Source organism: Bombina bombina, chromosome 2 (assembly GCF_027579735.1).
Source record: "Bombina bombina isolate aBomBom1 chromosome 2, aBomBom1.pri, whole genome shotgun sequence".
Lineage (NCBI taxonomy): Eukaryota > Metazoa > Chordata > Amphibia > Anura > Bombinatoridae > Bombina > Bombina bombina.
The window spans coordinates 665731964-665744935 of NC_069500.1; positions in this window are offsets into that span (position 1 = coordinate 665731964).

The following is a 12972-nucleotide window of genomic DNA, read 5'->3' on the forward strand; positions in this document are numbered from 1 at the left end:
ATATTTTAGCTCCTTGAGCGACCACTTTGGGTTTCTCAATATACAGCAACTGACAGATTATGAACTATGCAACATGCCATCACCTTATATCCTCTGCTTTAGCAAGCTTGTGCCAATATCACCACATAGATCAAGATGCTTCCAAGACTGCCTAAGAACTGGAGTGGGGTAATCTGACACTAAAAATAAATCCTAGACTCTGGCCCTCAACACATTCCTTTTTATACCTTTATTTGTTCTGTTAATAGTATGCTACAAAGAAAGCATGGATACTTGATGTCTATGTATATATTTGAATTGTGCTCACTTTGGTTTAAGACTATGTGCAATATTTAATCTGAATAGCTCACGCTTTAGGCACTACTTCACTATGTTCCTGCATAGGGTCCTCCTCAGTTAAACCCCATAGCTGCCCTACTAATAACTCATTAATATACACCATACCTCCTTTCAATGTTATTACCAATCCCACAGGCTAATATATATTTCCTTTGATTTGTCTCCTAGTTTAGTAATCCCTTAACCAATAATTTTCAGATAGATCCTTGGTAAAGATGCAAATATCCTCTCCATAATGAGTAATCCCATTCCATAGTAGTAACACTTCAGCTTTAAGTTTAACTGGGTAACCGTTACCTAAATCAATCACCTCACAAATATAAGTTAGACCTGCTGTCGGCGGCTGAGATAGCGGGTTCTGACTGATTCTATCTCAATATTTACCAAAGGTCCAGAGTAAGGTGGTTACCTAGCTCGAGGGAGTTTGCATTGATGTTAACATCTTCTAATTATTATAATACAAGGGTCATAGCCTACCGATTTACCTACTATATAGGCATAGACACCTGTGAATTTTGACATATTAAGCACGATATAAACCTATTTTAGTTCTCACTATGGCAAGTACCCCACCAACTTATTTCTATTAAGTCCCTCAGAATAATAACCAGTTTACAGACATACCTATGTTTCTATGTAGTTTCAAAGACATTTCCTACTAAGCCTCAACACTAAAATCGGTCACTCCCTCACCTCAGAATTCCTAGTCCCACTATTATTACTCTATATTAATCTCTAAGACCTCAAGCTATTATCCTAACAATTTACCATCTCTCATTATGCAGTGGCTACCCACCGGCTACCAAATAGCTTAAGCAAGTAGTTGGAGAAATATTCTATATTTTATATTTTTTCATAAGCTATTTGATCTTTATATACAACACAATATTTCTTCTTTATATTATCATATGGTCCAAGAACAACTGTACATACCATAGAATTTCCTCTATGAGAAGTTTTAATGCAATGGGGTCCATAAATGACCCATGAAGTTGAGAGGAATTGAAATCAAGGAAACTGTGGTTTCACTTCACTATATTCCGTTTATATGTTTCTGTTCTGTTTGAAAAGTGACCGTTTTTAACATTGTTGTGACTATGTGTTTATCTAATTTGTTTTCTATTGTATTAGAAACTGACTACCTTTGTATATAAATATGCTAAAGCCTACATTCATTGTTACAACACACCCAGTTCTTCGACTGGGAATTAACAAGAGCGGCTTTTTGACCGCTATTCCCCTTACAATTACCATGAAATAATATACATTTATTCACATTAAGAATTTGAGGGAGAGTTCTATCTCCAGAGATGTGAGACAGCTATGGGGGCCACATTTGCCCCCTTATATGCCAACCTTTTTATGGGTTGGTGGGAGCTGTCCCACATCTATGGAGATAGTAACTCCCACAGGCATCTGGTCCATTATTATGGACGATACATAGATGACCTATTGTTGATTTGGTTGGGTAATGACTCTGACTTCTCAGAATTTATGAACCATCTGAATTGTAATACTATTGGCATCCAGTTAACTTCTGAACTACAAAGAAATGTGATTAATTTCCTTGACATTTCCCTATTGGGAACTAGAGAAGGAAAAATTATCACAAACATCTTTAGGAAGCAAACAGCAGGCAATGCATTATTGCATGTCAAGAGCTGCCACCCTCAACATGTACCCTTTGCAGTGGCAAAGGGTCAATTTGTCAGGGTGAAAAGAAACTGCACCCTTGAAAAAACTTTTCAGCAACAGTCTAAAGATCTCAGCACAAGATTAAAACAGAGAGGATATTCAGAACAAGTAATCCACAAAGCAGAGAGACAAGTTCAAAAGATCAACAGGACTGATCTAATCCATGATCAATTCAAATCACCTCAACATTCTGACACCACCGTTCAAGGGGTAACATTTGTTACAGAATTTAGCACACAATATACAGAGATCTGTAAGATCATTAAAAAAACATTTTAATTTTCTATTGGCAGACGATAAACTAGAAAAATGTGTCAATGACGGATTACGCTGCTCCTATAGGAGGACAAAAATATTGGCTAATACTCTATCATCCTCTTCTTTGCTGGAGCTAAATAAACCTGTAAGCTCTTGGCTTACACAGAAGGGACTTTACAAATGCAGACAGAAGTGTCGGGTATGGGAGTATATCACAGTATCTAATATATTTAAATCAGAGGTCACTGGAGAAACTTTTCCCATCAACAGCTGTTTGAAATGCACTACGACCTATGTGATTTACTTACTTACCTGTACACTTTGTCACCTACAAAATGTTGGTCTTACTACAAATGAGTTCAAGGTTCGTATTAGATACCATTTGTCCACTATACAAGCAGAAGAAGCCAGTACTCCTCTAGTCAGACATTTTGCAAGCTGTCATGATAAAAGTGTTTACTCCTTGAGATGGCAGGCCATAGAAAGGGTAACATGCCCTCCAAAAGGGGGTGATCGTGAACAACTGCTGCGGAAGAGGAAGATGTACTGGATTTTCAGACAAGGGTCCCCACCGGTCTGAATTCTGAATACGATTTGATCAATTTTTGGAAGTAGTATATATCCTTCCATTCTTACTTCTTTTTTCTACAATTTATTGTCAAATCATAAAAATTTGTTTTACCCCCCCTTACATCTTCCTTTTTCCACTGCAAACACACATATGTGTCTTTATACATACGATCTTCAGGTCCAGCTTTCACATATTGTTATATGCTGATTTAATTTCAGCCGACATGATCACACATACTTTTTTACTCATTTATACTTTCATAACATATTGATTATTATTGTTTTTCAATCTTATAATTTAGAACTTTTACTATTTCATTATAATAGTTTGTCTTATTCACTAAAGAATTGCATTTTAAACGATATTAGTATATGAATGCTTAGCACATGACATTTAAACTGTGGCATACATGTATGGGCAATAGCCTTTAAATGTTTGCTCTGGGGCTGTAGACTAACATCTGTATAGGCCATGCATTCTGTTTTGAAGCATATGAGATTATAGCTACCTGTGATGTTCGTGATTTAGGAGCATAAGTAATTATTTAATGAGTGAACAAATAAATAAGTATGCACATATATTGTGCGCATTAGCCTATGTAACCAGTTCTGTACCTTGTCCCATTTTCAACATTTTTGAATGTATTGAATGTTTTCAATGTCTCCATTCCTACCCTGTTGATATTACATTAAGTTTAGTAAGATGTGAATGTAATATGAAAGGGATACAAGTTATCCTATGACATCATTTTGCCCTTTTAAATTCTTATCCTATTAGATTTAACCTGCAGCCTTAAATAGGTAAGGAGGTGTTTTACACACAGCTATGATTATGACCTGAGGGTCGAAACATGTCAGCCATTCACTGCAAGTGATTGTCGTTTCTCCTGTAACCCATGGTAGTTGTGGGCATTTTATTCTTGGAAAGAAAAAGTATGGAACTTTTAAACTAACCGTCTTCTGCACACTGCCTTTTTCTTCTATTCATTCCTTTAATAATATATATTTATTCACTTAAGTTTTTTTTTTTATATATCAATTCTCTACATGTTCAATCGCAAAATTATATTATTACAATATTATGATATATAAGAGTGGTTTACCTTTTTCAACATGCAATATAACCTGTAACATGTCTGTGGTAAGAAATTGTACCTCTCAAACAAGATTGTATGTTTTTGCTTATAGTTGGTTAGCATAAAGTATCATCCTAATAGGCAGCAAAACATAATACAGAGGTTTTATTGAAAGATTTCTATATAGAGTTAAAATGTAAGGTATCAATGCAAGTTTTATACTGTATTGATATGTAACATAATTAAACTATTATACAATATGAATGTACTAAGAGTCCAAACATTCTTTAGAGAGAAACACACAGAAGACGATTGATGTTTTTCAACAGTTATATTATTGATCTATTTCTGGTAGATATATGTCAAAGTATATTACACACTGTTTTAATTTGATATAGGCTGTTTGACTTCACAATACCTTAATAAAAAATTATTAATATAAAAAAAAAAAAATATAAAAAAAAAAGTCACTCAGCCCATTTATTATTGTTAAGCCTTCCTTGTTGCTTAAACTTGGCATACTGACTGTGTATGTTCACCTGGTTCCGGAAAGCCAAGCATGCTTACCTGATACCTGGGTATACTCACCTTGTTCCAAAGATTAAGCATACTTGGCTTATACCTGTGTATGCTCACCTGGTGACTGAAAGCAAAGCATACTTACCTAATAATACTTAATACTTAATATCGTTATTATATATATATTAAGTATAATAACCCTATCTAACTCTAACATCCCTAACTAAATTCTTATTAAAATAGATCGAATTAATATTAATATTATTAATTAAAATATTCCTATTTAAATCTAAATACTTACCTATAAAATAAACCCTAAGATAGCTACAATATAATTAATAATTACATTGTAGCTATTTTAGGGTTTATATTTATTTTACAGGTAACGTGGTATTTATTTTAACTAGGTACAATAGCTATTAAATAGTTAATAACTATTTAATAGCTACCTAGTTAAAATAATTACCAATTTACCTGTAAAATAAATCCAAACCTAAGTTACAAATACACCTACACTATCAATAAATTAAATAAACTACAAATATCTAAACTAAAATACAATAAACTAAACTAAACTAAATTACAAAAAACAAACAAACACTAAATTACAAAAATTAAAAAATATTACAAGATTTTTAAGCTAATTACACCTATTCTAAGCCCCTTAATAAAATAATAAAGCCCCCCAAAATAAAAAAAAATCCCTACCCTATTCTAAATTAAAAAAGTTCACAGCTCTTTTACCTTACCTGCCCTTAAAAGGGCCTTTTGCAGGGCATGCCCCAAAGAAAACAGCTATTTTGCCTGTAAAAAAAAAAATACCACCCCCCCCAACATTACAACCCACATACCCCTATTCTAAACCCACCCAAACCCCCCTTAAAAAAACCTAACACTAACCCACTGAAAATCTCCCTACCTTGTCTTCACCCAGCCGGGCAGAAATCTTCATCCGATCCGGGCGATGTCCAATCAAGCGGCAGAGAAGTCTTCTTCCATCCGGGCGATGTCTTCAATCAAGCGGCAGTGAAGTCTTCTTCCATCCGGGCGATGTCTTCAATCAAGCGACATCTTCAATCTTCTTTCTTCGCTCCTCCGCCGCGGAGCATCCATCCGACATGAAGACTGAACGAGGAATGAGGTACCTTTAAATGATGTCATCCAAGATGGCGTCCGTCAAATTCCGATTCGCTGATAGGATTCTATCAGCCAATCGGAATTAAGGTAGAAAAATCTGATTCAAGTTCAATCCGATTGGCTGATTGGTTCTCTTTACAGGCAAAAGAGCAGTTTTTTTTGGGGCATGCCCCGCAAAAGGGCCTTTTAAGGGCTGGTAAGGTAAAAGAGCTTTGAACTTTTTAAATTTAGAATAGGGCAGGGAAATTTTTAGGTATTAGAATCCTATTAATAATACTTATAATATCAGCCAATTGGAATTAAGGTATAAAAATCTGATTGGCTGATTCAATCAGCCAATCAGATTTTTCTACCTTAATTCCGATTGGCTGATAGAATCCTATTAGCCAATTGGAATTCGACGGACGCCATCTTGGATGACATCATTTAAAGGTAACTCATTCCTCATTCAGTCTTCATGTCGGATGGATGCTCCGCGGTGGAGGAGCGAAGAAAGAAGATTGAAGATGCCGCTTTGCTTGAAGACATCACCGGATGGAAGAAGACTTCACTGCCGCTTGATTGAAGACATCGCCCGGATGGAAGAAGACTTCACTGCCGCTTGCTTGAAGACATCGCCCGGATGGAAGAAGACTTCACTGCCGCTTGCTTGAAGACATCGCCCGGATGGAAGAAGACTTCACTGCCGCTTGATTGAAGACATCGCCCGGATGGAAGAAGACTCCTTTGCCGCTTGATTGGACATCGCCTGGATCGGATGAAGATTTTTGCCCGGCTGGGTGAAGACAAGGTAGGGAGATCTTCAGGGTGGTAGTGTTAGGTTTTTTAAGGGGGGTTTGGGTGGTGGGTTGTAATGTTGGGGGGTGGTATTGTGTTTTTTTTTACAGGCAAAAGAGCTGTTTTCTTTGGGGCATGCCCTGCAAAAGGCCCTTTTAAGGGCTGGTAAGGTAAAAGAGCTGTGAACTTTTTTAATTTAGAATAGGGTAGGGAATTTTTTTTATTTTGGGGGGCTTTATTATTTTATTAAGGGGCTTAGAATAGGTGTAATTAGCTTAAAAATCTTGTAATATTTTTTTAATTTTTGTAATTTAGTGTTTTTTTTTTTTGTAGTTTAGTTTAGTTTAATTTATTGTATTTTAGTTTAGATATTTGTAGTTTATTTAATTTATAGATAGTGTAGGTGTATTTGTAACTTAGGTTAGGATTTATTTTACAGGTAAATTGGTAATTATTTTAACTAGGTAGCTATTAAATAGTTATTAACTATTTAATAGCTATTGTACCTAGTTAAAATAAATACCAAGTTACCTGTAAAATAAATATAAACCCTAAAATAGCTATAATTTAATTATTAATTACATTGTAGCTATCTAAAGGTTTATTTTATTGGTAGATATTTAGATTTAAATAGGAATATTTTAATTAATAATATTAATATTAACCTCTTAAGGACATATGACGGAATTTTTCCGTCATAAAACAATTGAGCAAGCTGAAAGCTGTGTCCTTAAAGGGTTAATTAGATCTATTTTAATAAGAATTTATTGAGGGATGTTAGAGTTAGATAGGGTTATTATACTTAATATATATATATAATATAATAACGATATTAACTATATTAACCCTAATATAATTAGGGTTAATATAGTTAATATATATAATATAATAACTATATTAACCCTAATATAATTAGGGTTAATATAGCTTGCGGCGGTGTAGGGGGATTAAATTAGGGGTTAATATTTATAAAATAGATGGCGGCGGTGTAAGGGGCTCACTTTAGGGAGTAGGTAAGGTAGATGGTGGCGGGGTAGGAGCTCACTTTAGGGGGTATGTAATGTAGCTGGTGATGGTGTAGGGGGATCACTTTAGGGGGTAGGTAAGGTAGATGGCGGCGGGGTAGGGGCTCACTTTAGGGGGTATGTAATGTAGCTGGCGACGGTGTAGGGGCATCACATTAGGGGATTATACTTTTAATGTAGGTGGCGGCGGGGTCTGGGAGCGGCAGTTTAGGGGTTAAATACTTTATTAGGGATTGTGGCGGGGGATCGTGTTTGACAGGTAGATAAACATTGCACATGCGTTAGGTTTTATTTTGCAGGTAGTTTAGGGAGTTACGGGGCTCCAATAGACAGCGTAAGGCTTACTACGGCAGCATTTTGTGGCGAGGTGAAAATGGAGTAAGATTTCTCCATTTTCGGCATGTAAGTCCTTACGCTGTATATTGGATACCAAACTGCGCTGGTTTGGTATACCTGCCTATGGCCCAAAAAACTACAGGCGAAGGCAGAAATATATGAGCGTAACTTCTAGGTTACGCCTTATATAGGATACCAAACCAGCGCAAATTTCGGCGTCGCTGGCTTTTGCAGGCAACGCTGCATATCGGATCGGGACCCTGATGCCTTTCTTTTTTTAAATAAAGATAGCAAGAGAACAAAGAAAAATTGATTGAGGAGTAAATTATAAAGTTGCTTAACATTGCATGCTCTATTTGAATCACAATAGAAACAATTTGCCTTCAGTGTCCCTTTAAATATCTTATACTGTTGATTTAGAATGATACTTACAGCTGTGCATGGGAAGGACAATCCGACACCCAGGACAATGAAGGTTGGGACAGGGGGAAGGGATGGGATTGGACTGGGAGGGATGGGCTGCCGCTCTGGGGTATTCCGTACAGCTGGGGAGTCAGGGGCCTGGTGAGTTAGGGGCTGGGCAGGTGGGGGAGCTGTACGGGCCAAAAGATGGGGAGAGCGGTGAAGGGGGGCTAATGGGCATTTTTTGGGAGGGACAGGATAGGAGAAATGGGAAGGGACAGAGGGTCTTCTGTTTGGGGAGGGGCTTGGGCCTGTGGAGGGGCCTGGGCAGGGGCCTGTGGAGGGGCCTGGGCAGGGGCAGGAAAATGATGCCCAGAAGTGGAGGTTCCATCTGAAATATATAATAAAAATATATTAACATCTCATACATCATGAAATCAAATCAAGGAATTTCAACATGATTATGTTTTAGATATACTTAGAAGTGGGTTTGAATTTATAAAGAATGATGACATAAGGATATGGTATGCATATAGGCACTCAGATGAATAGCAATGACTGTCTGTACAATAAGAAAATGATTATTGTGGTTTGGCCTGGAATATGCATGTGACATCATGATGTCATGAATTACAAATCATACATAAATGAAAGAATAATCCAAGCATATATTCATGCTGCATGATATATAAAGGGTGCAGTAGTGTATTCTAAAAGAAAAGGAATAATACTTTTTAAGGTGCCAAAGCTGTTGATTTTATTCCAGAGAATGTTTACAAAAAAAAAACATGTTGGATACATGTTAGATATATTTCACATACCATCAGACTCCAAGGGAGCCTCTTCCTCCTCCGTCCCACATGTTACATTAATCTCTGTAAAACATAACATGTTTACACGTTAAGATCAGATATTATAACATATGTTACTGTTGCTCAAAGACACACATCAATGTTGCATTAAAGATATACACAGTCAAAGTTATGTTTTACATCATTTTGATGGAGCATACAATATACATTAGATTTGTTATTCTCAATGAGTAAGATTTTCATTTTATTGTCTGTATTATTTTTAAAATCACAAAAGCAGAGTACATGGAACATTTAAGAGTTCTCATGTGTGTATCACTTGATGATTGTTGTCAAAATTGTAAATCAAAACAAACATATGCTATCCATCTTCTGAAGAACAAAGGTGTAGACTAAGAAGCTTTGAGATCTTAATCTTTCAATATTAAAATAAAATCGATATATATAATCAGAGGAGTACATTATATATTTTAGTCAAATGTAATGCTTCATCAGAATCATGATCATAATATTGATTACAAATACACCTTCAATGACATATGAATGAGTCAATGGACTTACCAGAAGACTGCAAAGGCAGCTCAGCAGCAGTGCTGGATCCCTCTGGGCTTGTCACAACAACTATATCTATGAATGATATAGATATATATTAGTGAACACAGTTTGGACATCACTAAATCACATCAGTATTGATTTTTAAGAATAATATACTTAGAAATGTGAAGAATAGAGCACAAATCTGAAGAATAAATGCATGAGTGAATCAAGGTGATTCTGAAGAAAAAGATGTCTTTAACATATGTTTAATTTCTGACTATATTAGACAGACAATTCATCTCATATGATTCTATTGCATATCTAAATATACCCATTGATCAATGTTTTTCAAAGAATACACACAAACAACATTTGGAATAACAACTGTTGACAAATCTAAACAAAGCCATGTGGCACATAGAGCGATTTATGCAATGTACAGTAATCTTGTTTAGGACACAACACATATTGATCACAATACCAAACAGAAGTTATTATTCAAAATATGTAAACATGGTGCTGTTAGAGTATGCTTATATCTATAAAGTAAGTCCAAGAGTGAATATGTGATTTATATCTCAATATTGTTTCATCCAAAGAATGTAAGGATGGATGAATCTATTGCTTATTAAAGGGACACTGACATCAATTTTAGAAATCATTGATTTCACTTTAAAAAAATTTTTTTTATAATTTTACATTGACTCCTATTATAATATTTTATTTTATTTTTTATTATTAAAGGCAGCTAAGCAATTATTTTTAACAATAAATATTGGTCGTTGAAGGTATCCACCAATCAGCAAGAACAACCCAGGTTGGTCCCCAAAAATGGACTTGCAGCTAAACTTACATTCTTGCTTTTAAAATAAAGATACCAAGAGAATAAAGAAAATATGATTATAGGAGTCAATTATAAAGTTGATTAATATTGCATGCTCTATCTGAATGACAACAGTAATAATTTGTGCTCAGTGTCCCTTTAATATTAAAATATCTGGATTTGACAATGTCGCTGTTAATGAATTGTCAAGTCCATATGTTGATGTAATGAATGGGATGGAGCATGCAATTACAATATAATATGTTATTTAAGGATATCATCAAGATTCTTTAATTATCCTCTCTTAAAGGGACATGAAGCTCAAAATGTGTAATTGGATCATTTTTATATTAAAATCAAGCCTGTGATTTTTAAAAAATTGATAATAGACGTATTTTGGACTTTTTGGCTTCATTGTGTTATATTTTATTTTTAAAGGAGCAACTATGTACTACTGTTATCTGAACACATGTGTTGAACCTATGAAAATAGGCAAATTTCTGCATCAAAAAAACAGCCGGTTAATCCCAGTAATGCATTGCTTAACCTAAACCGACCTAGATATGATTTTAGAATAATGATAACAATAGACTGAAGCAATTTAGCTAATCAAATGTTTAAAAAAATCCTGCAAATCACGTGTCTAAATCAGTAAATTTAAAAGTTAGTTTTCATGTCCCTTAAATGACTAGAAACAAAAAACGTATGTAATGTATATTTTTAAAATCGAAACATATGCAAAAATGTGTGATTGTTGTCAAAATGTATCCCAAAAATATCAAGCACTACACAGGGGCAGAATATACATTGGCCATGAAAATAATCTTACAGTAAAATGAAGATATCAAGAATAGAAGGGATATCTTCAAATAGTCCAAATTTTAGATTTGTATTACAATGTAATCCAAAATTTGATTTGTGATTCTTAATTTAAACTAACAGAAAAATAGAGGGGGGGGGGCAGAGCCAACTACTAAAGCATTAAGTCGCATTATTACAGAGCTCCTGAAGTTCAATTGTTTAAACGTTGGTTTTTGGCATTTTGGAAGCCTATGTATAATTTTCCTGCATTGCCCTTAAGATGGAGAAGTCTCCTATATACTTTGCATCTTTATTAGGGTCTGATTGTTAAAGCGGACAGCCAGTTCTACAGCTTGAGGTCTACCATAGCGTAGATGCGCATCAAAGATGGCGTCTCTGAGCTCCCCAGCTCTGAATCCCGTGTGGTAAGCTGAACAACAGACTCATTGTTTGCCCAACAGTCTCCTAAACTATCCCTGGAACAGCAATTTAGACAGGACTCAACTAGCAATCTCACTGAAACGGCAGGTGATGACCCGATGCAGCCAAGCACAGCTGACCTTACACACATCACTACCGCCGCACCGAGAGCTGCACGCTCTACTCAGACCATCTCCGGCCAAGATCCCCAGCTCATTATCCCACCATGCCTAAGCTTGAACTCGACTCCCGCATCTAACACTCTTGAGACCCCAGCTGATCCGGCCGGCTATTGCTGGCAATTAGCGGGACATGTAAGTTTGACACTCAAGATCTTTAGCGCTATACAGGAGGGAATATGGGCGACGGATTGGTCTCTGTTCCAGGGATTGAAGGCCCCATGTAGCTCTCTCTGTCAGATGACTCTCTTAGTGGGGATTACCTAGAGACCCTCCACAGCTCCCCGGATGACACTAGAAACGGAGTGGGTTAGAAGGACCTCATGCACATCTGCACAGACCTCTCTCCCGAGCCCCAGGAACTTAAGATTATGTTTATACCTGGCTGGAGCAGAGATGGTTGCAAAGATTGAATCGCATGTTTCCTTACACACGGACATTATTTAGCCAAGCCATCTCATAAGGACAGGAGTGGGATGAACTCAAGAGCCGTGCAGCTGGAGCACCCGCTTCAATTTCACGCTTCTTTTCAGCGGTAACTCTTTGATATCCACATGACCCCAATATTGGTACTGTTAACCCAGCATTAATTGTTCTGTGCTGTACTGACATTCTGAAACTCTCCTGAATCTCCCCCCGCTGGGGTAAACCTTGAATTGCCTTAGATGTCTGATCCTATACACATACCTCTCGGGACCATTGGTTAATATCTGTATGAAACATTTAACTGGATGGGAGAATTCTGATGCCCACAATAGTTTTTAATGAGTCGGTGCTCAGTGCTCTTTATATGGCTTAATCTCACATACTGTATTATTTGTTACTCCTCATTTTTAAGTTAAATGTTTACTTGTTGTTCACGGCACATGCTACAGCTGTATAACCTATTTCCTCCCTCAGTTAAGTTACCATATTTTTGCCTTTTGTGACTTATATCTGTCTTAGATTTATATAATTATTCCCCTAAGCTTCATCTACATAGCATGGTTCAGGGGAGCTACCTATATCTACTGTCGCCCTCTCTCATATTTACCTAAGAAAGGATGGGTTACTTTTGACAACCCCAGAATTTTTATCTACAGTTGCACTTAAATACCACTGTTCATACCCTGAATAAGGGGTTTAAGTACTACCCACTAAACCCTGTCCACCGACACTTAAAGCAATATTTTCTCATTTGTAAATGTCTGCTATACTCTGCCCTAAACCCAGACTGCAAGCCTCTTATTATATACTCCTTTAATACAATGTATATTATATGCCTAA